At 43.1% G+C, this 21,769-nt stretch overlaps 1 protein-coding gene across 1 annotated transcript in view; it reads right to left on the reverse strand.

Annotated features, from left to right (window-relative positions):
* KNDC1 (kinase non-catalytic C-lobe domain containing 1) overlaps window positions 1-18,294 on the reverse strand; it is a 122,999-nt gene extending 104,705 nt beyond the window's left edge. The window contains exon 1 of the mRNA XM_084845921.1: window positions 18,256-18,294. The gene's annotated coding sequence lies outside the window, so the exon portion shown is untranslated. The remainder of the gene's footprint in view (window positions 1-18,255) is intronic.
* Window positions 18,295-21,769: the final 3,475 nt, after the last annotated feature.

The raw sequence follows: 21,769 nt of genomic DNA on the forward strand, positions 1-21,769 counted from the left end.
AGACTGCACCCTATCGCTGGAGGTTCAGGGACACCCCTTTAGAGTTGACAGATTCAGGGTGAAACAGTGCTATTGTGGGTGAGGAAGCTGCATTTGCCAAAATTCTCCCTACTGCAAAAAGTGTTAAGGGGCACTGGAGTGCTCTTCAGTACTGAATATAGCAATCATTCAGCTCAAGACATGGAAGTATCAGGGGCACATCTGCTGCAGAGGCCATCAGTATGTGGTGAGCTCTTCAAACAAAGATCTACTACGGTCAGTGTTTCTGACTGTGGTAGGCCCAAATGGAGCACTGTGGGGCAGGTCAGAGGAGAACTTGGATCTGCTGGAATCAAATACCCCTCATTCCCCTGAAAGGCCCCAGAATCAGAGCCCCTCAACTACAGCAGTCTGAAGCTGACATAGCTAAGTCCTCCTCCATTGAAACAAATGGGGAAAGGGTAGATTAAAAATCAGAAATACCAGTGAAATCACTGGAGGAAAACTCCCCCCCACGGCACCTCCTACTTTGACCAGCATAAGCTGGCAGGGCTTTGGAAGTGGCAGATTGTCATATTCTCTCTCTCTCTCTCTCTCTCTCTCTCTCAAAACAGCATCATCACAAAATGAAATTCCGGGAATTGGATGTTTAGCACGTCTAAACAAAACCATTTTACTAATCTCTACGAAGGGTGAGAGCGAAGTGGTTAAATGAGCTTCTCCAGGGAGGGAATGTCAGAGCCTAGGTGCCACCACTGAGAGGCCTTGTCCCATGTACTTACCAAATGCACCTCAGAGAGTGGCAGGACTCTGAACCTCCCTGGAAGACCATGCTTAATAGGTAGGCAGAGTCACGGAGGAGCAGGCAGTCCTCCAAATATTGTAGACCCAGCATTATGGACAAGATGGAATCCTGTAGTATCCTATAAGACTGGGATGGGGAACGTGTGGCCCTCCAGATGTTGCTGAACTGCGACTCCCATCAGCACTAGCCACCATAGCCAAAGGTGGGAGATGATGGGAGCTGTAGTCCAACAACATCTGGCGGGCCACACGTTCCCCACTCCTGCTATAGCCCAATGGCAAAGGGAACATAGAGCAGTCCTCCAGCACCACCATCTGGAACTTGCTGTCTAGACAGGATCAGAACCAGAACAAAACAATGCCCTCTAGGCCCAACCCAGTCAATGGTATCAAAAGCCACTGAGAAGTCGAGCAGAACCAAGAGGGCCAGAGTCATCCTGTCCAATTCCCAGTACAGGCCATTTAGTAGAGTGACAAGGCAGTTTCAGTCCCCAATTAGGTTAAAATCAGAGAAGTTCTCTTTTGCGAATTAACATATTATTACTTTTTCTGTTTTGCCTTTTACTGTTGCTTAATGTAATTAACTGACAGCTGAATTCAGTTAACTGATTCTCTTATTTTGTTTTAAAAAAATCTCAGAAGCTAGGCTAACAGTGCAATCCTATTGTTGTTGTTCAGTTGTTAAGTCATGAGCTTAATGGGACTTACTCCCAGGTAAGCGTGGAGAGGATTGCAGCCTAAGAGCATCTCTACACCAGCCTAAAATCCCTCATTTAAAACAGGTCTTTCTGCTTCCATTTTAAATGCAGGATCACAACCCTTTACATGTGCTTTCTTCCCCCCTCCTTCTTCCCCTTCTCTGAATCTTCCATATGTTTCATTATACAGCTGCTAGATGGCACTGTGGTCTAGCTCCTCTTATTGTGGGTTTTCCTCTTTTCACGAGGAAACTCAAGCGCAGTAATTTGATAGCTCACTATCTCCGATCTTTTAAAAAATGGAATAAAGGTCATTTAGGGTGGGAGACACCCTGGAGGTTAATGACATCATCTAAAGGACCTGCAAACTTCCATGAATAACCAATCTCAATAGCAGGATAAGAGCACTGTGTGAAGAAGCCCTAAGATTCTCGTGCTATGATTTTCATAGTTACATTGCCTTTGTGTTTGTTTGTTCCCTATACTAAATTGTAAGTAGGCCTGTTTCCCCCGATGTGTTCTGTACAATGCTTGGGGGGTGGGGGGTTGCACTCAACAAATACTAAATATTATTATTAAATATTAATAAGTAAGAATTGCAGTAAAAAAGGCATGCATTAGCAAATGGAACCATCATTGTTGAGTCATGCACAAGTCTATCTTGCAGTCAATTATTCTCCTTAAATACCCTGCATCAAATGCTATCCACCATCGATAATTAAATCAGCTTTTAACACTGTGGCTGCTTGGCTATTGATCTTGGTTCATACCTCTAAAGTGCACATCGGAGAAGAATCCAAGAACAAAGCTATAAAGCACGTCCAAGCTTTTGAAAGAAAGGAAGTGAGAGACACACATATCCATTTTCCATTTGGATATTATAATTTGGCATATAAGAGCAATAATCTCTACTGCTGTGAAACTAGCTATAAATGGCTTTGGACTAGAGATCAATAAACAGTACAATCCATACATATCTACTCAGAGGTAAATCCTACTGAGTTTAATGGGAGTTATTTCCATGTAAGATTATATAGGACTGCAGCCAAAATGTCTCAAGTTAGCTTTGGCTATTAATCATAAGCACCAGCTATTTGATGCATACCATCAGGAATTTAGACTAAAATCACAGGGTTTTTTTTAAAGTATTATTTAAAAAATTTAATGTAGATCAAAGCAGGGGGCAGTAAACTACTGTGTGGATACAAATTTTAAGATACAGCAACACATTCACATGCCAAACAAAAATATATTTTGTGACTTTGTGACCTCAAATCAGCTGGAATGCCATCTTATTTTTTTGACAGAGTGCCCCTGACTGTCATAGCTGCATGACAAGCAGAAATCCAAGAAATCAAACTTTTCCTGGCACAGAATGCCATGATGGGGATGCTGCACATGTTGAATTTCTGGCTGTCAGACAACAGCAAAAAAAACCCTTGCCATAAAAAGGTAGTATAAAATAGTAATATGAATTCACCCTGAAACACTCTCCATCACAGCTGTGTCTAGCTCGCTATATTATATTATTATAATATATGTATAATTACATGTATTATATGTTCTAAATGAGGGGTGGACTTGTGGCCCTCCAGCTGTTTTGGCCTACAACTCCCATCACCCTTGCTAGCATAGCCAACCATGATGGCTGATGGAAGTCATAGTCAAAACATTTGGAGGGCTACAAGTTGCCCACCCCTATTCTAAACTAATTTTATATAAGAAATGAGTGACCACACACTAAGCCACACTAACTGGTACAGAACGAATGGGGGAGAAATGTCATACCTTTTGGTAGCTACAAGCTGACAGACTGATCCTTATTTAGAAGTCAGTCAATGAGACTCATTTCAAGATAAGTGTATTTTATATAGTATTGTAGATGTGGTTAGTTCCATTAAACTTTACCATAACCTGTCCGCCAGAGTTGAGACTATATACTGTGCTGGTTTTGCCCCAGAATTCCATTACCACTTTGAACAATAACATAAACTGTATATTTGTATTCTATCGATACAGACACATAACCACAGTACCTCTGAAAAGCAGAGATCTTTTCAAGGGGGCATACAAGCAGGAAGAATTGAAAATTATTTAGTGTAGTATATGCGCTCTCCCTGCCAAAAATAGTATATTCAGCCATAAGCAAGAACCGGTGTCTAGATTATTTTTCCAGTTTTCTCACTGATACTTCTTGTACTCAAATATGTAAACCCGAGTAGAACATAAGTCATATTCCATCTTCCACAAATGTGAAGAATTAGAACATATGGAATTAGGCATTGCCTCTTTTAAAATGCAGACATGAAAGCCCCCAAAGCATTTAAAGCTGAGTTGCAGATGAGAGGTAAGGCCACAATCCCAAAATGTGCCTGCGCTAATGTAAGCAACATGGCAGAAGAAGTGCTCTGTATGGAGAGAAGTGCCCTGCTTGAAGCTAGAGAGCACTCTCTCCCATGAATGCTTTGGAGTGAGATTCTGAGACTGTTGGATCAGGACATTCTACCTGACATTTAGAAGGAAGAGCTGCAGTGGGTGACAGCAGTGAGAGCACAAAGAGGTACTGGAGTCTCCACCCAGCTGACAAATTTGTGGTAGCAACAACATCAACAATAATATATTGCTTAGAACTTTTAAAGCACTTCCCAAATGTTATGTTGTGATCCTCACAACAACCTTGCGAGGTAGGTTGCTGTTATCCCAATATTGCAGACCAAGGGTGACAAAATGCGGTTTGTCTAGGTCCACCTACTGAGTTCATAGCAAACAGTTCATTCAAACCAGGGACCTAGTGATTCATGCATTAGTCTCTGACTGTGCAATCTCAAGCATGTTTACTCAGATGTAGGTCCCACTGAGCTTCCTATCACCTCATACTAGGAACACAGTGGAACTTACTGCTGAGTAAACATGCATAGGATTGCACTGTTCATCACTATATTACAGTAGCTCTCACTTGTGCAATATAATACCCAAACTATTGGAAATTTTAAGTGACTTGAAACATAACAATATATTGTAGTTCTTCTTTCAGAAGTAGTTTCACTTTTATAAGAAAATACTGTACATTCTGTTTCATTTTGTAAAAGCAATAAGATGGATGAGTTGTTCTTTATTTGCAAATTGATTTCAGTAACCTCTAAGGTATTCTATGGTTATTGCTTTGGACACATTATTCATCTTGTTTCTATTTTGGAGATGTAGATTTGAATCAACTCCTATGCTCAGTTTCACAATGGTCTCCTATCACATTTTTCTTTCAGTTTTTACATAATTACATCAGTCACTGATTTCAAAAGCTAGAAAAGAGAGGACAGTAAGTCTGCTTGTCTTTTTAAAATTTTGATTTAGTCCCCAAGAAAGAAATATAAAGGAAATACATTTACTCAATGAATTGTGAATATAAGCATGGAAGAGTTTTCTTGCTATGCTCCCAACAGATTACATATTATCTATCAAAAACTTTATTCACTGATGTGAAATATGAAATAAAGCTTTCATTCTTTCCATGAATTTCATCAATTGCTCTTTTTGTGGTTTTACAAATTGCTAACAGCTAAATAAGGAGGCCAATTAGAAAGGGAAAAATGTCAACTACTTCCCATGTTGAGACTTTGCAGTTAAATTGTTAGGGCTATGATAGAAAGAAGCTTTTATATGTTGCATCCTTGAATAGCTTGTCATCGTCCTCCCTGTTTGTTTATTGTCAAGAGAGTGATAAATTTGGTTTTCAACCCTTTTTAGGATTTCCAAGGCTAAATTAAATTAAAAAGATGCCTTTCCATACAAATCTACAGCTTGGTTGTAAAATGGTAACAGCTTCAAGAAGAGATGTATGCCCTTATGCGTCCCTTCAGGAAAGTCTAGATTTAGGGTTTTTTCATGAATGTATTGCACAATAAATGTACCTTTGTTTCTCACAGAATATGATCTTACAAACCACATTGTGTTGATCTTATATGGTAGTATCCATGTTGTTCAGTCATTCAGTCATGTCCGACTCTTCGTGACCCCATGGAGCATAGCACGCCAGGCCCTCCTGTCCTCCGCTCTCTCCCGGAGCGTGCCCAAGTTCATATTCATTGCATTGGTGATGCTATCTAGCCATCTCATCCTCTGCTGTCCCCTTCTCCTTTTGCCTTTAGTCTTTCCCAGCATCAGGGTCTTTTCCAGTGACTTTTCTCTTTGCATTAGGTGGCCAAAATATTGGAGCTTCAGCTTCAGTATCTGTCCTTCCAATGAGCACTCAGGGTTGATTTTCTTTAGGACTGACTGATTTGACCTCCTTGCAGTCCAGGGGACTCATAAGAGTCTTCTCCAGCACCACAGTTTGAAAGCATCAATTCTTTGGCGCTTAGCCTTCCTTATAGTCCAGCTCTCACAGCCATACATTACTACTGGGAAAACCATAGCTTTGATTAGACAAACCATTGTCGGCAAGGTGATGTCTCTGCTTCTTACTATGCTGTCTAGGTTTGCCATAGCTTTCCTCCCAAGAAGCAAGCGTCTTTTAATTTCATGGCTACAGTCACCGTCTGCAGTGATCTTGTAGCCCAAGAAAATACAATCTGTCACTGCTTCCATTTCTTCCCCTTCCATATGCCAGGAAGTGATGGGGCCAGATGCCATGATCTTAGTTTTTTTAATGTTGAGTTTCAAACCAGCTTTTGCACTCTCCTCTTTCACCCTCAACAAGAGGCTCTTGAGATCCTCTTCGCTTTCTGCCATTAGGGTGGTATCGTCTGCATATCGGAGGTTGTTGATATTTCTCTCGGCAATCTTAATTCCGACCTGTGATTCATCCAACCCGGCGTTTCTCATGATGTACTCTGCATATAAGTTAAATAAGCAGGGTGACAATATGCAGCCTTGTCGTACTCCTTTCCCAATTTTGAACCAATCGGTTGTTCCATGTCTGGTTCTTACTGTTGCTTCTTGACCCTCGTACAGGTTTCTCAGGAGACAGGTAAGGTGGTCTGGTACTCCCATCTCTTTAAGCATTTGCCACAGTTTGTTGTGATCCACACAATCAAAGGCTTTAGCGTAGTCAATGAGGCAGAAATAGACATTTTTCTGGAATTCTCTTGCTTTCTCCATGATGCAGCGAATGTTGGCGATTTGATCTCTAGTTCCTCTGCCTCTTCGAAACCCAGCTTGTACAAAGCATCATCTTTTAGGATTTTAAATAGCTCAGCTGGAAGACTGTCATCTCCTCTAGCTTTGTTGTTAGTAATGCTTCCTAAGGCCCACTTGACTTCACTCTCTAGGATGTCCGGCTCAAGTTCAGTGACCGCACTATCATGGCTATCAGGGACATTCAGATCTTTCCTGTATAGTTCTTCTGTGTATTCTTTCCACCTCTTCTTAATCTCATCTGCTTCTGTTAGGTCCCTGCCTTCTTTGTCCTTTATCATGCCCATCTTTGCACAAAACGTTCCCTTGATATCTCCGATTTTCTTGAAGAGATCTCTAGTCTTTCCCATTCTGTTGTTTTCCTCGATTTCTTTGCATTGTTCATTTTAAAAGGCCTTCTTGTCTCTCCTTGCTATTCTCTGGAACTCTGCATTCAGTTGGGTATATCTTCCCCTTTCTCCCTTGCTTTTCGCTTCCCTTCTTTCCTCAACTACTTGTAAAGCCTCATCAGACAGCTACTTGGCTTTCTTGCATTTCTTTTTCTTTGGGATGGATTGAGCTGCTGCCTCCTGAATGCTGTTACGGACCTCCGTCCATAGTTCCTCAGGCACTCTGTCTATCAGGTCTAATCCCTTAAAACTATTCCTCACCTTCACTGTATATTCATAAGGGATATGATTTAGGTCATACCTGAATGGTTTAGTGGTTTTCCCTACGTTCTTCAATTTCAGCCGAAATTTTGTGATAAGAAGCTCAAGATCTGAGCCACAGTCAGCTCCAGGTGTTGTTTTTACTGACTGTATAGAGCTTCTCCATCTTTGGCTGCAAAGGACATAATCAGTCTGATTTTGATATTGACCATCTGGTGATGTCCATGTGTAGAGTCATGTCTTGTGCTGTTGGAAAAGAGTGTTTGCTATGATCAGCGTGAACAAACCTCTAAGAGTTGATCTAAAATAGGGAAGACCCACATATCAGTTAGATATGAGCTCACGAATATTCCTCATGAATATGCAGTGGAGGTGAAGAATAGATTAAGGGACTAGATTTCGTAGATAGGGTCCCTGAAGAACTATGGACAGAAGTTCGCAACATTGTCCAGGAGACGGCAACAAAAAACGTCCCAAACAAAAAGAAAACCAAGAAGGCAAGATGGCTGTCTGCTGAGACACTGGAAGCAGCCCGAGAAAGAAGGAACGCAAAAGGCAACAGTGATAGGGGGAAATGTGCCCAATTAAATGCAAAATTATAAATGCAAAATAAAAAAATTAACAGAAGCAGATGAGATCAAGAAGAGGTGGAAAGAATACACAGAAGAACTATACAGGAAAGATCTTAATGTCCCTGATAGCCATGATAGTGCAGTCACTGAACTTGAGCCGGACATCCTCGAGAGTGAAGTCAAGTGGGCCTTAGGAAGCATTAGTAACAAAAAAGCTAGCGGAGATGACAGTCCTCCAGCTGAGCTATTTAAAATCCTAAAAGATGATGCTGTTAAAGTGCTGCACTCAATATGCCAACAAATTTGGAACACTCAACAGTGGCCGCAAGACTGGAAAAGGTCAGTTTACATTCCAATTCCAAAGAAGGGCAATGCCAAAGAGTGTTCATACTACCACACAATTGCGCTCATTTCACATGCCAGCAAGGTGATGCTCAAAATCCTACAAGCTAGGCTTCAGCAGTATGCGAACCGAGAACTACCGGAAGTACAAGCTGGGTTTCGAAGAGGCAGAGGAACTAGAGATCAAATTGCCAACATTCGCTGGATCATGGAGAAAGCAAGAGAATTCCAGAAAAATGTCTATTTCTGCTTCATTGGCTACACTAAAGCCTTTGATTGTGTGGATCACAACAAGCTGTGGCAAATTCTTAAAGTGATGGGAGTACCAGACCACCATACCTGTCTCCTGAAAAACCTGTACGAGGGTTAAGAAGCAACAGTAAGAACCAGACATGGAACAACCGATTGGTTCAAAATTGGGAAAGGAGTACGACAAGGCTGCATATTGTCACCCTGCTTATTTAACTTATATGCAGAGTACATCATGAGAAACGCCAGGTTGGATGAATCACAGGTCAGAATTAAGATTGCTGGGAGAAATATCAACAACCTCCAATATGCAGATGATATAATGGCAGAAAGTGAAGAGGATCTAAAGAGCCTGTTGTTGAGGGTGAAAGAGGAGAGTGCAAAAGCTTGTTTGAAACTCAACATTAAAAAAAACGAAGATCATGGCATCTGGCCCCATCACTTCCTGGGCATATAGAAGGGGAAAAAATGGAAGCTGTGACAGATTTTATTTCCTTGGGCTCCAAGATCACCGCAGACGGTGACTGTAGCCATGAAATTAAAAGATGCTTGCTCCTTGGGAGGAAAGCTATGGCAAACCTAGACAGCATAGTAAGAAGCAGAGACATCACCTTGCCGACAAAGGTCCGTCTAATCAAAGCTATGGTTTTCCCAGTAGTAATGTATGGTTGTGAGAGCTGGACTGTAAGGAAGGCTGAGCACCAAATAATTGATGCTTTCGAACTGTGGTGCTGGAGAAGACTCTTACGAGTCCCCTGGACTGCAAGGAGGTCAAATCAGTCCATCCTAAAGGAAATCAACCCTGAGTGCTCATTGGAAGGACAGATACTGAAGCTGAAGCTCCAATATTTTGGCCACCTAATGCGAAGAGAAAACTCTCTGGAAAAGACCCTGATGACTGGGAAAGACTGAAGGCAAAAGGAGAAGGGGACAGCAGAGGGTGAGATGGCTAGATAGCATCACCGATGCAATGAATATGAACTTGAGCACACTCCGGGAGAGAGCGCAGGACAGGAAGGCCTGGCGTGCTATGGTCCATGGGGTCACGAAGAGTCGGACCTGACTGAACGACTGAACAACAACAAAATGCAAAATTCCAGAGGTTAGCCAGAAGAGATAAGGAATTATTTTTAAACAAGCAATGCGTGGAAGCGGAAGAAGATAATAGAATAGGAAGGACAAGAGACCTCTTCCAGAAAATTAGAAACATGGGAGGTAAATTCCAGGCAAAAATGGGTATGACCAAAAACAAAGATGGCAAGGACCTAACAGAAGCAGAAGAGATCAAGAAAAAGTGGCAAGAATATACGGGAGATCTGTATAGGAAGGATAATAATATCGGGGATAGATTTGACGGTGTGGTCAGTGAGCTAGAGCCAGACATCCTGAAGAGTGAGGTTGAATGGGCCTTAAGAAGCATTGCTAATAACAAGGCAGCAGGAGATGACAGTATCCCAGCTGAACTGTTTAAAATCTTGCAAGATGATGCTGTCAAGGTGATGCATGCCATATGCCAGCAAATTTGGAAAACACAAGAATGGCCAACAGATTGGAAAAGATCAACTTGTATCCCCATACCAAAAAAGGGAAGCACCAAAGAATGTTCAAACTATCGAACAGTGGCACTTATTTCACATGCCAGTAAGGTAATGCTCAAGATCTTGCAAGGTAGACTCCAGCAATTCATGGAACGAGAATTGCCAGATGTACAAGCTGGGTTTCGAAAAGGCAGAAGAACTAGAGACCAAATTGCCAATATCCGCTGGATAATGGAGAAAGCCAGGGAGTTTCAGAAAAACATCTATTTCTGTTTTATTGACTATTCTAAAGCCTTTGACTGTGTGGATCATCACAAATTGTGGCAAGTTCTTGGTGGGATGGGGATACCAAGTCATCTTGTCTGCCTCCTGAGGAATCTGTATAACAACCGAGTAGCAATGGTAAGAACAGACCACGGAACAACGGACTGGTTTAAGATTAGGAAAGGAGTACAGCAGGGTTGTATACTCTCACCCTACCTATTCAACCTGTATGCAGAACACATCATGCGATGTGTTGGGCTTGATGATTCCAAGGCTGGAGTTAAAATCGCTGGAAGAAACATTAACAATCTCAGATATGCGGATGATACCACTTTGATGGCTGAAAGCGAGGAGGAGCTAAGGAACCTCATGACAAAGGTGAAAGAAGAAAGTGCAAAAGCTGGGTTGCAGTTAAACCTAAAAAAACCAAGATTATGGCAACCAGCTTGAATGAGAACTGGCAAATAGAGGGAGAAAACGTGGAGGCAGTGACAGACTTTGTCTTTCTAGGCGCAAAGATTACTGCGGATGCTGACTGCAGCCAGGAAATCAGAAGATGTTTACTTCTTGGGAGGAGAGCAATGACAAATCTTGATAAAATAGTGAAGAGCAGAGACATCACACTGACAACAAAGGTCTGCATAGTTCAAGCAATGGTATTCCACGTAGTAACCTATGGCTGTGAGAGCTGGACCATAAGGAAGGCTGAGCGAAGGAAGATAGATGCTTTTGAACTGTGGTGCTGGAGGAAAATTCTGAGAGTGCCTTGGACTGCAAGAAGATCAAACCAGTCCATACTCCAGCAAATAAAGCCAGACTGCTCACTTGAGGGAATGATATTAAAGGAAAAACTGAAGTACTTTGGCCACATCATGAGAAGACAGGATACCCTGGAGAAGATGCTGATGCTAGGGAAAGTGGAAGACAAAAGGAAGAGGGGCCGACCAAGGGCAAGATGGATGGATGATATTCTGGAGGTGACAGACTCGACCTTGGGAGAGCTGGGGGTGGCAACAGCCGACAGGAAGCTCTGCCGTGGGCTGGTCCATGAAGTCACGAAAAGTCAGAAGCGACTGACGGAATAAACAACAACAAATAGTGCTTTACAGTATTTGAAGCGCTACGTTCTCAGTAATGTTGCCTCAAAGTAAAGCTGTGTTCCACTGATTTTTACTCAGTGCAAATGACAGCAAAGTGGAAACTGAAAAAGAAACATACTTTAAAGCTAATTGAAGGAAGATCAGTTTTGCAGTTAGTACCCAAACAACCTACAGCACCTTGAAAGAAAGGTGCAGGGAGCAATCCTATGACTGCTAGTCAGCAGCTAGATGGCCATAGGATATGTCGGTTCCCAACGAATTGACCTCCTCCCCCTTCTGTCCTGCCTTGCAGGCAGCTCAGAATGGCTCTGCCAAGGAGCACAGAGCAGCCAAAACGGGACGTTCCAGGGGGCATTCTGAGGCGGGGAAGGCGGAAATGCCAGTACAACACATCCTATATGTCATCTGGCAGCCTCCCCCGCTCTACCTTCCCGTGGCTAGACAGCCGAAATCGGCTGTCTAGCCCCAAATGAAGGGCAGGAGGAGCGTGGAGGGAACAATCCCCTCCGTGCTTCTCCTGCATTGCAATGGGTAGGCAGTCACCTCTGAGTTTGGAGGCGGCTGCCTATCCCCATAGGATTATGCCCTAAGACACTTGCTTTTTGCCACCCTAGCTCACTGCAGACAGTACATTCAAAAAACACAGCCACTGAACTCAGCTTGGCACACCCCTCAGCTCGGGGGCAACCCGCTCATCTTGCCCACCCCGAAGACCTGTGGTCAGTCTGATAACAAAAGCATAAACAAGAATATATCCCAAATCAGAAGACTTCATCCAAAAGGATCTTCCAGATAACTTCAGCCTTGCCCTCTAATGGGGATTGTGGGATCACCAACCTCTTGTGATGTGTGGGTCAGTTAATGCCTTTGAGAGGTAGCGATTATGAAAAGTCAGAGAAGCCCATGTAGGAGAGCTTTGCTAGGGTATGTATTAGTTCAAATGAATGAATGCAGGAAGAATTTGTAATTTCAACTCCAAGGTATTCTGATCAACTCAATATTGAATATTAATGGATATTTAAGGGTGATTGGGAAGCATTAAGAAGATGAAAGGAGGTTGTGGGGAAAACTAATAGACATCCCAAATAAGACAGACACATAAAATGGAATTTTGCCCTGTTAAACTCAGGCCAGCAATTTATTCCTTACTGATAGGAGTATCTGAACCTTAACAGTTATGGCAAATGAAGGCAAGGTTGAGAACAAGAGGTCTCATCTGCTCTGCCTGACTTTCTTGTTTGAGTCACAGCATAACCTGTCTGGATTTCTGTGTCCTTTGACGTATAACACTGTCCCAGCACAGTATATGGCTTTACTTCTTTTCCTCAACTGATGTGAAAGTAGAAGTAGGCCTCTTGTTTTTCTCCCAAGTCTTGAACTCTTGGCAGTTGGGTACTAAAAACAAAGCCCATTCCTATAGCCATCTACCTAGGAGTCAGCCTCATTTAAATCAATGGGACTTACTTAGGAGTAGATGTGTATAGGATTGTGTTGTGAAGGACCATAAGAGCGGGGAGGAATTAGTTTCCTTGTTCAGACTGCCCACCATAGGAGACCTGTTACAGCTTTTCTGCCCAGGTAGGTATAGTCACTTTTACTTGAGCAGGCTCCATGGAGCTAGGCTCCCACCCAAGGAGATCCAACCCAAGAAGCAGACTACCCACATGTATATGACTTTCTGGGTGAAGAATGTGGGGTATGTTGGATGTTGATACAGATGTGCAGCCAAGTACAGAGTACAGTCTATATGCACTACATTGCTTTCAATGAGGTGCAGCCTCAGAATGTGGATGAAGATGTACACTTCCCATTGAAAGCAATACAGTCTGGATAGACAGCATTTACTCCCAGTTGAATGCCAGTCCAATTTATGCCTGCGGTTTCTGATCCTGCAAGTAATATATACATGGAAGACTGCTTCTATATGTGAATATCCTTAGCTAGATTAGAGGGAAGAAAAATAGAGTGAATGGAGTAGATAGAGGGTAAAAGGAAGAAACATTTTCTCCTCTCTCTTCTTCATCTTCCATGAAGTAATTTCACAGGTACCAGGCAAAAACGAAACATAAAAGGTAGGACCGCTATACACAACCACTGTACAATATTTTTGGCACTCACTTTCTCTCTCTCTATTTTTTTGTATTTGATAAATAAGTTCATGCAGTAATCAGTAGTACATATTAATGGGATGTGTTGGCATTTTCAGAATTCACAAAATAGGGGCCCATCTACATGGGAGGCTTTCTCCGATGTTGCTGTGGCTTGAAGTCATTAGGGACACATAATGTCATGGCCACCTGCAGTCACCCTCAAGTTTACCTGTGTGGCAGCTGCATTTTTGCAGAGTACTTTTACTCCATTGTTTTTCTTTAATTCAGCTCCCCTGTGGTTCACCTGCTGTGTGCCCATCCCTCCGCTTTAAATTTGGTGTGCCTAGGGCATTCCTAGGGGTATGTCTTTCACTTGGCTATGCTCTCAGTAACCTAGGTAACTGGAATAACTAGCCTGCCTTTCCAACACATCAAAGCGCTAGAGTGCTCTTTCAGGCCTTCAGAATTGCACTGCACTTCCTTTTTGCCAGTGGGAGTAATTAGCCTCTGTGGTAATGCACTTCTCTGATGTTTGCATTACTTAGCTTCTGTGATGTTGTGTGAAGTTACTTCTCTGATATCTCATAACTTCACCTCTTTGTGATGCTTGCAGTAAGGGCATAAGCCCTTATGAGCATAAGGCTTAATTGCAATAGCGATCTACCATGGTCTTGGGATCAAGGGAGCAGAGAAGCCTGTCATTGCAAGCAGGGAGAAGTATCCAGGGAAGGAGAAAGTGTAGTTGGAAGCTATAACTCTGCCACAGTTTGCTGGAATCAGGTGAAATGGAGGAGGGTGCTCTCATAGGGACACTTCAGATGCTGCACTGGAGAATTGGGGATTTTGACTTCTTCATGCAAAGGTGCGCACATTAGGGAAAAGGGGAGGAGGAATAACTCTGTGATGGTTTTCTAGAATGAGGTGGAATTGGGGTGGGGGTGGGGTGCTTTCATAGAGAGTATTCAGATGCTACACTGCAGAATCAGGGATTTTGACTTCTTCATGCAAAAGTACACACGTTAGGGAAAAGGGGAGGAATAATTCTGTGACAGTTTGCTGGAATGGAGTTGTGAATTAGTTACTTTCTATTCATAATAATGTAGCAGCATGGGGGGAGTCTGGACATGGACCAGGAAACAAGCCTCTCTCACTGGTTCAGCAGCCCCTGCCAGGTTGATAATGTTCAGTTCTATTACCTTGACCCAACCCATATGTTCCTTCCAAGCACTGTGTGAGCTGTGAAAACCGAATTGTAAAGGTATGGAACACTCGGCTTTTCTTGCTTCGTGTGTTCCTGATGAACCTAAGCCTATTCCATGAAAATCCAGATAATACTCCAAGGTGCTTCTCATTCCATTGTCATGAAGATCCCCCACCCCCACCCAGTAATGACTTGTAAGTTCCAGAGTATTTGAAGAAACCATTGCTTAGCAGTGGAGCTTATTCTTTGCATGCAGTGGGTCCCGGATTTAATCCCCACTATCGCCAGCTAAGATGATCCAGTAGCAGGTGATGAAGAGATCTCTGACTCTGCCTGGGATCCTGGAGCTGCCTTCCGCAACCTCGTTCCCACCAGATGTGTTGGGCTGCAACTCCTATCATTACCAGCCAGCATGCTGGTTCCCCTAATTCTTACCATCTACAAGTTTCTGATACCAAACTGCCAAGAGAAGAGCTAGACAACCTGGCGCCCACAGGTTGTCTAGCACCCCAGTTTCTTAGTCTAGTTTCTTGGCATCCACCAAGGTGCCCAAGCCCTCCCACTTTTTAAAAATTAACACCTTTTCTTATTGGCAGCTGGGATCACCTCTAAGCAAAGTGAGGCCCCCCAGCTGCTGTCAACTTCATTTCCCATGAATGCCTCTGAGTAACATGATGGGATTCAGAGATGTTAATAGGAAATGAGGACAGGAGGCTCCAGAATTATGCTTTCCTCTCCGGCATGCCCACCCACCAAGAAAAAGAAGGGAAGAAGAAGGCACTGAAAAGTGTGGGTTCAAAGAAGTTGTTTAGTGTGTGGTGGCTCGGATCCCACTTCTGCCTTGTACACAGTTGTTTGGGTAGATTACATATCCTTTGTGACTAGCCATGCTTCCTATGGTAGCCATTTTGTGGTGGTGCCCCTGACAGTTTCTCAAATTGCCAAATGTGCCTATGGACCCCAAAAGCTTGCCAACACCTGGGGGGGGGGGTTCTCTATGACAACAGAAGGAGACAGAAGGAGAAGCCAATTGTGGCTTACCCAGATTTTTCAAGGAGCTAGCTTTGGTCTGTGCAGGGCTCCACAAGTGAGTGTATCGCACCAGTAAAAGTCACTTCACAGAACATACTTCTGGGTGGGTAGGTGGGGTGAATGTCATCTGATTGGCAGGGGCTGCTCAACCAATAAGAGAGGCTCCTCCCCCCCTTCCAGGCTTTCTCTCCCTTTCTCCTTTGATAAAATCCTGGAAGGTTTCCTCCACTGTATCCACAGAAATCACTTTCTCTCTCTCTCTCTTCCCTACCCCTTGCATTAATTACTTCCTTACAGCAAAGTAATCATGAAAGGAACACAGTGTTCTTGCTGGCCTGCTGCAATCAATCGAAGCTTCGAAGCTTTGACATTAAGGCTCTCTAAATGCATTATTTCAATTCATGGGAATCTCAGTAACTTTGGGAGTGCACATTTCAGGAACAAGCCTCATTGACCACAATGGGAGTTACCTGTGAGTAGACGCACATATGTTTGTGCTGGGAAAGACAGGGAGGGAAAACAAAGGGATGGGAAACCAGCCCCCTTTCTAACCCAATGCTGCGAAGGAACGAAGGTGTGAATTAGTTACTTCCGAAGGCAATAAACCAAACAATAGAGAATCACAGCTTCTGGAAAGCGCTTTACAGCCTTTAGGGAATTAATGCTTTTAAATGTGCTATTTCAATTGAGGGAGGTCTCTGTAAATTCTGAAGTGCACATTCAGGGGACAAGCCTCACTGACCGCAATGGGAGTTACTTCTGAGTAGACACTAACTGGTTTGTGCTATGAAACACAGGGACAGGAAACATACAGGAAACACCCCTTGATGGGGGTCATGGTGAAAGGCACACCCCTGGGAAGGGCTAGCATACCAAAGGTAAATGCAGGGGTTGGGGCACACAACTACTATATGGCAGAGAACCTGATGTAAGGAAAAGTATCGTACCTTAAGCAGCCTCAGGAAATCCAGTTTTTCCCTGTTAAGCTCTGGGGAGGCTGCTGGATGGCCACGACATCATATATCCCTAACAACCTCCAAACGCAGCCAGCTAGGAGTAAATCGCTCATGGAGACATCCCCCTGGTCAAGGGGGATAGATGAGAATAAAATAACTTATAGATATCTCCTTCACTGTCTGTCAATGCCTAAGAAACATGGACGTACCTTTTTGTAAGAAGTAAAAGTATAACAAATTCTAAAGTTTCTAAGACCAACCTTGTGCCACTTTAACTTCCCCACTATAAATTCGAAATGCAAATGTATGGTTATATTTGCCAGCTGGTATGCCTGTATCTTTTCCTATCTTCTTCATTTATAGCTTACTTGCACAGTTCCATTGCCAATGGGAAGCAATCGTTTTAGCTAATCAATACTAAATTGCCTCCATAATTTCAAATGGAACAATTTCCTTTAGTGTTTTCAGACAGTGTATTTCAAAGATTTACCTCTACTAGAGATAAAATGTTTTAAAAAGAGAGAGTGTTATATAAATGATTGGAAGTCATAAGAATTACTCCAAGGAGCAAAACTCAATGGCATATTAAGATTAAAAGGAAATGTGTAAGTGCTTGATGGTTAGCCTTTGTACTGAAAATTTCAGTACGGAGTTTAGAAGAGGAGTTCAGTAAAATATGGGGAATTCTTATTGCTGGTTTTGCCTACCACAAGTGGGTTTACAGTACTGACTCACTGACTATTGATTACTTTCTTCACCAACTAAAGTAGTTCATTACAAGGAGTCGTCATCATAAACCATAATGAAGAAAAATGTACAGCATAGACTGGTAAGATATAGCAGAACTCAGAAAGCCTACCAATGCGTATAAACTAAAAAGGCCAATAAAAAACTCGCCCTAGATATAAGCAATGTATTTTATCCATTTAACAGTTTAGAAAGCAATCCCAGGGACCACAGGTTTATTCTGAGTCCCCCCTCCCAGGCTGTAGACACTACTACAACTTTGTAATGGGGACTCTAAAATCCTATCCCTCCCCCACCCCCTTGCAACTGCCCCAGAAAAATCTGCACCAGCTGCATTATGAGGATGGAAAAGCAGCCTCCTCGTCTGAAAGAGGGGGTGTTACGGTGGGTGGGGAGGAAAAGAGAGAGGAGAGCTTTGATTATGAAGAATCCTATGGTCTCTCCAGCCCCTGCCCTGCCCCTGGGCTTCTGCTAGATGGGCTCAGAGGAAAACAACAACAAAGGAAAACAGAGGGTGAAAATTGCTTCTGTCACTCCTCCTGTCCTGCTGGCAGCAGCCCAGCAGGTCATGGAATACTCAGGACCTTCTGAGACCCGAGGCTTTTGCCCAGCAAGGGCAGCACACATAGGACTGCACCCTTAAATACTCACATAAAGAATATTTACCTTTGGAAAAGAAACACTGCCAACCACTGCTCAAATTATGGTAGGAAAGCAGGGGAGCCCTTAAATTATTCACAGGCCCCACGCCTAAGCTCCCAATTTTAGTCAAATCATGTCCCCCTGGAGCCTTCTAAAACAACAGCTAAGGGGAGGGGGGGTTTACAAAAGGTAGGGTAGGGCCCGCCTCGCCCTTTTAATTCAAGCACTGATCCAAACACAAAGCGAGAGAGCTCTTACCTGAGTCTAGCAAGGAATTGTCCCAAGATAATCGTATACAGAATACGTATGTACACCATCTACATAACTCTAGCTTAAATATCTGGACTTCTGTTTCTAGTTCAAAGAAGCGAACTACAGTGTACAGGGGTGTCTTTTTGAGAATCATGACAAATAGGTTTCAAAATGGCTTACACTTTAAACATGTAATGTATTTATTTGTATTTATTTGTGGCACTTACATACCGCTGTAATTTAGTAAAATCCCTCAGCAGTTCACAAAGAGATGCAGAGAGTTACTGGAGATTACAATAAGATCTGGAAAGAAAAGCTATGGAAGAAAACCCATGGGGACAGTGCTGGTGGGGAGACTACTTAGACATCCATCATCTCCGCACCCTTGTTGTCCTTTAAAATGTAAGTGCCAAACCGCTACTTGTGTTCCTCAAAACAAGGAAAAAGTAGATCTTTTTTGTTGTTGTGTCACCAAATTTCTGTGGCAAACTTGTTGGGATTTGGGGGGGGGGGCTGCCAGGCAGATGGCGTGGCCCATGGGCTGTGTATTACCCATCCCTCCTTTAAATGAACATACGGAGCTTCCTTTTACTGTGTCAGACTATTTTGTTAGTGTTTTTAGTTACTGATACAATTTATATTCTGCCCTTGATGTGAACATTAACAGGTTGACTTACAACAATAAAATATATAAAAATAAATAAATAAATATAACAATAAAAGTGAAAAGTACAAAAAAACCCCTTTAAAACAACAAATAAGATGAGAAGCAATAAAAATGTCTTCCTAAATTAAGAATTAAAAACCTGGAGAGACAGTAAAGTAGGTGAGTCAGTCTGAAGAGAGAATTCTACAAACAAGGTGCCACAACTGAGAAGGTCCTTTAGTCCATCCAGGGCATTATGATCTAATCAGACTTGCAGCAGCTCTCCCAGGTGACATCCTTATAACTGGAGATGCCAGACTGAACCTGAATGCAATATTTATTTTAAAAATTATAAGTATCCTGAAGATTGCAGAATAAATGATCACAGATGTTTGTGCTCAGACATCTTGCTCAGTACATAGTAGGTTATGGAGTCAATGGAAAGAAACATGGAGATGCTTCATGATCTGTTTCAGTTTTAATACAGAGATTCATCAATTCAGGTTTGCTTCTCTGGGGGCACACGGTAGCCAGTAATGCAATGTAGAACATCATGCACTGGGCAAATGGCAGCCCGGGGCCCCATTAATTTGGTCTTGGGTGGGAGAGTAGAACGACCTCATGAATTGCGTAACTGCGGGTCAGCAAATGAGCGGAAGCTTGCTCTCTGCCCCTGTTCCCCTTTCCCTGCTCAGTCAAGTGCAATGGGCATGCATGACTTACTTGCGAGTAGGCACGTTTAGCAAACAACTCGCCTTGCATGCTCCCTCTCTCAGGGGAAGTCAGGGTAAATTAAAGTTCTTGAATTAAATTGCTGTGGACATGTGGACAGACAGGCTTGCCACACACCCTGCCCCCCGCTCTCCACACTCACGTTTTTTAAGTCAATAGAAGACACAACGTTATTTCTGCCCCGTTCCCCTTTTTGGGCTTAGTCAAGTGAAATGGACGAGAATGAAGGGGGGTTGGGGACAATCCCGTATATGTGCACATTGGAACCATCAGCTGAAAATCAATAAAGCTCTGCGTACCTGTGTATCTCCATTTTTTTAGCCTTCTGCTCCTCCCCGCCCCCCCCGTGCTTGTGTGCAATGGAGGAGTAACATCTGAGTAGACGTGCAAACATCTTCTCTCCCACCCCTCTCTTTCGCTGCAGTGGCTGCAGTGCCCCTAAGTATGCAACAACACTCCTCTGGGAAAGTGACACTGAATGACTGAGCAGAAGCCATAATAATAATAATAATAATAATAATAATAATAATAATAATAATAATGATGATGATCCTGGTGGGATTAGGGGTCATTTTGGGGCCATCACCTCTTAAAATAAATACAGCACTGCGTACCTGAGAATCGGGAAGTGAGGAGGGGAAGGGCATTGCAGGAATGAGTGTAAAACTACGATGCTGCGTGATTTTTTTTTTTTTTACAAAAGCAACCAGCTGACTTTCTCAGGAGTAAGCCTCAATGAAAAAAAAATGTGATTTTCTGCTGAGTAGGCATGGTTATCCATGCCAGCTCGTTGTTCCTTGAGGCAAAGATATTAGAAGGGAGAAAGGAAAGAAATGGCCCCATTCATATTCAAAGTTGTGGAGACTGGGAGAAGTGGAAGGCTAACTCCTTCCATTCCTTCCCTCTCCTGCTGCGTGAGGCTTGATCTCCGCCACTCTCTCCCTGCCCTCTGTGGGTGTGAATTGCAAAAGAGGATGAGTTACTTCCAAGTAGGGATGCGTAGCTTTAAAATGGCAGGGTTGAGGCTTGCTCTCCACAACTCCCGCTCACCCCTCCCACACTCAATGAATATTATAAAACAGGCAGAGGAATTCTCCCCACCGCTCTGCTCCTGTACTCAGCAAAGTGCAAGTTGAAGTTACTTCAAGGTAGGCATGACTTGGCTCTCCCTGCACCCGCCCCACCTGCCACTTTCCCTTCCTCCAGTCAGCGCTGCTCCAGCAGCCCTGCGATGGCAGTTCAGCTCACACAGACCCAAAAGCCCCGTGAAATCGCCACAACGGGACAATCTGTCAGAAAAGCAGTTTCAGAAACACCGGATTTTAGAGCTAGAAACAACACGCTGGCTACGGAGAAGGCATGTGTCATCTGACTCTATCAACTTCAGGGCGCAGCAGGGCTGGCATAAAAGCCCCATGTAGATCTGGCCTAGGTCCCTCCCTACCTAGGAATTCCACCCCTTTTATGAAGCTTCCCATATGCCTAGATAATGGGCACCGTGGCTTATACAAACTTCTGTTTATAAGTTTATTTCACATTTTCTCTGGCCTGTTTGAGGCACGTTTGGTGGCAGCATGAAAGAGGGCCTTCTCAATGGCCACTCCCAGGCTATGGAACGCCCTGACGAGGGAGGCTAGGTTCACTCCCTCTCTGCTGTCCTTCTGCCAGCTGGTAAAGACTGCTTTATTCAAGCAGGCCTTTGGCATGTAAATGGGTCTGCTGGGTCAGATGCTGTTTTTATTGTTCTTGTTGTGTTTTTAATTATGTTTTAGTGCATTTGTTTTATTATTGTTTTAATCAAGTTTTATTTATGATTGTAAGCTGCCTTGAGTGCCATTTTTTCTTGGTAGAAAGATGGGGTACCAATCAAATCAAATCAATAAATACAGCTGTGCTATGTTTACAGCTCACTTTGAGAATGATTGTTAGAAAAAAAAAGTTGTTTTCTTCCATGTGCATTTTGGATCAGAAAGAGGAAGCAAGTGCTTCCTTTTATATGAATTTAGGAAATGATGTAGGCATTAAAGAAGAATATGTTAAATTATGTTCTCCTCAAAGCAATTGAAGAGCCATGCTCAAAGAGTGCCTACTGTTACTCAGTTCTCAAAACAGATTTCTATTTTCAAACAGTAATGGGTGGAA

Source organism: Heloderma suspectum, chromosome 3, assembly GCF_057233095.1.
Source record: "Heloderma suspectum isolate Gila_16-S chromosome 3, 16-S_ref, whole genome shotgun sequence".
NCBI classification, from domain to species: domain Eukaryota; kingdom Metazoa; phylum Chordata; class Lepidosauria; order Squamata; family Helodermatidae; genus Heloderma; species Heloderma suspectum.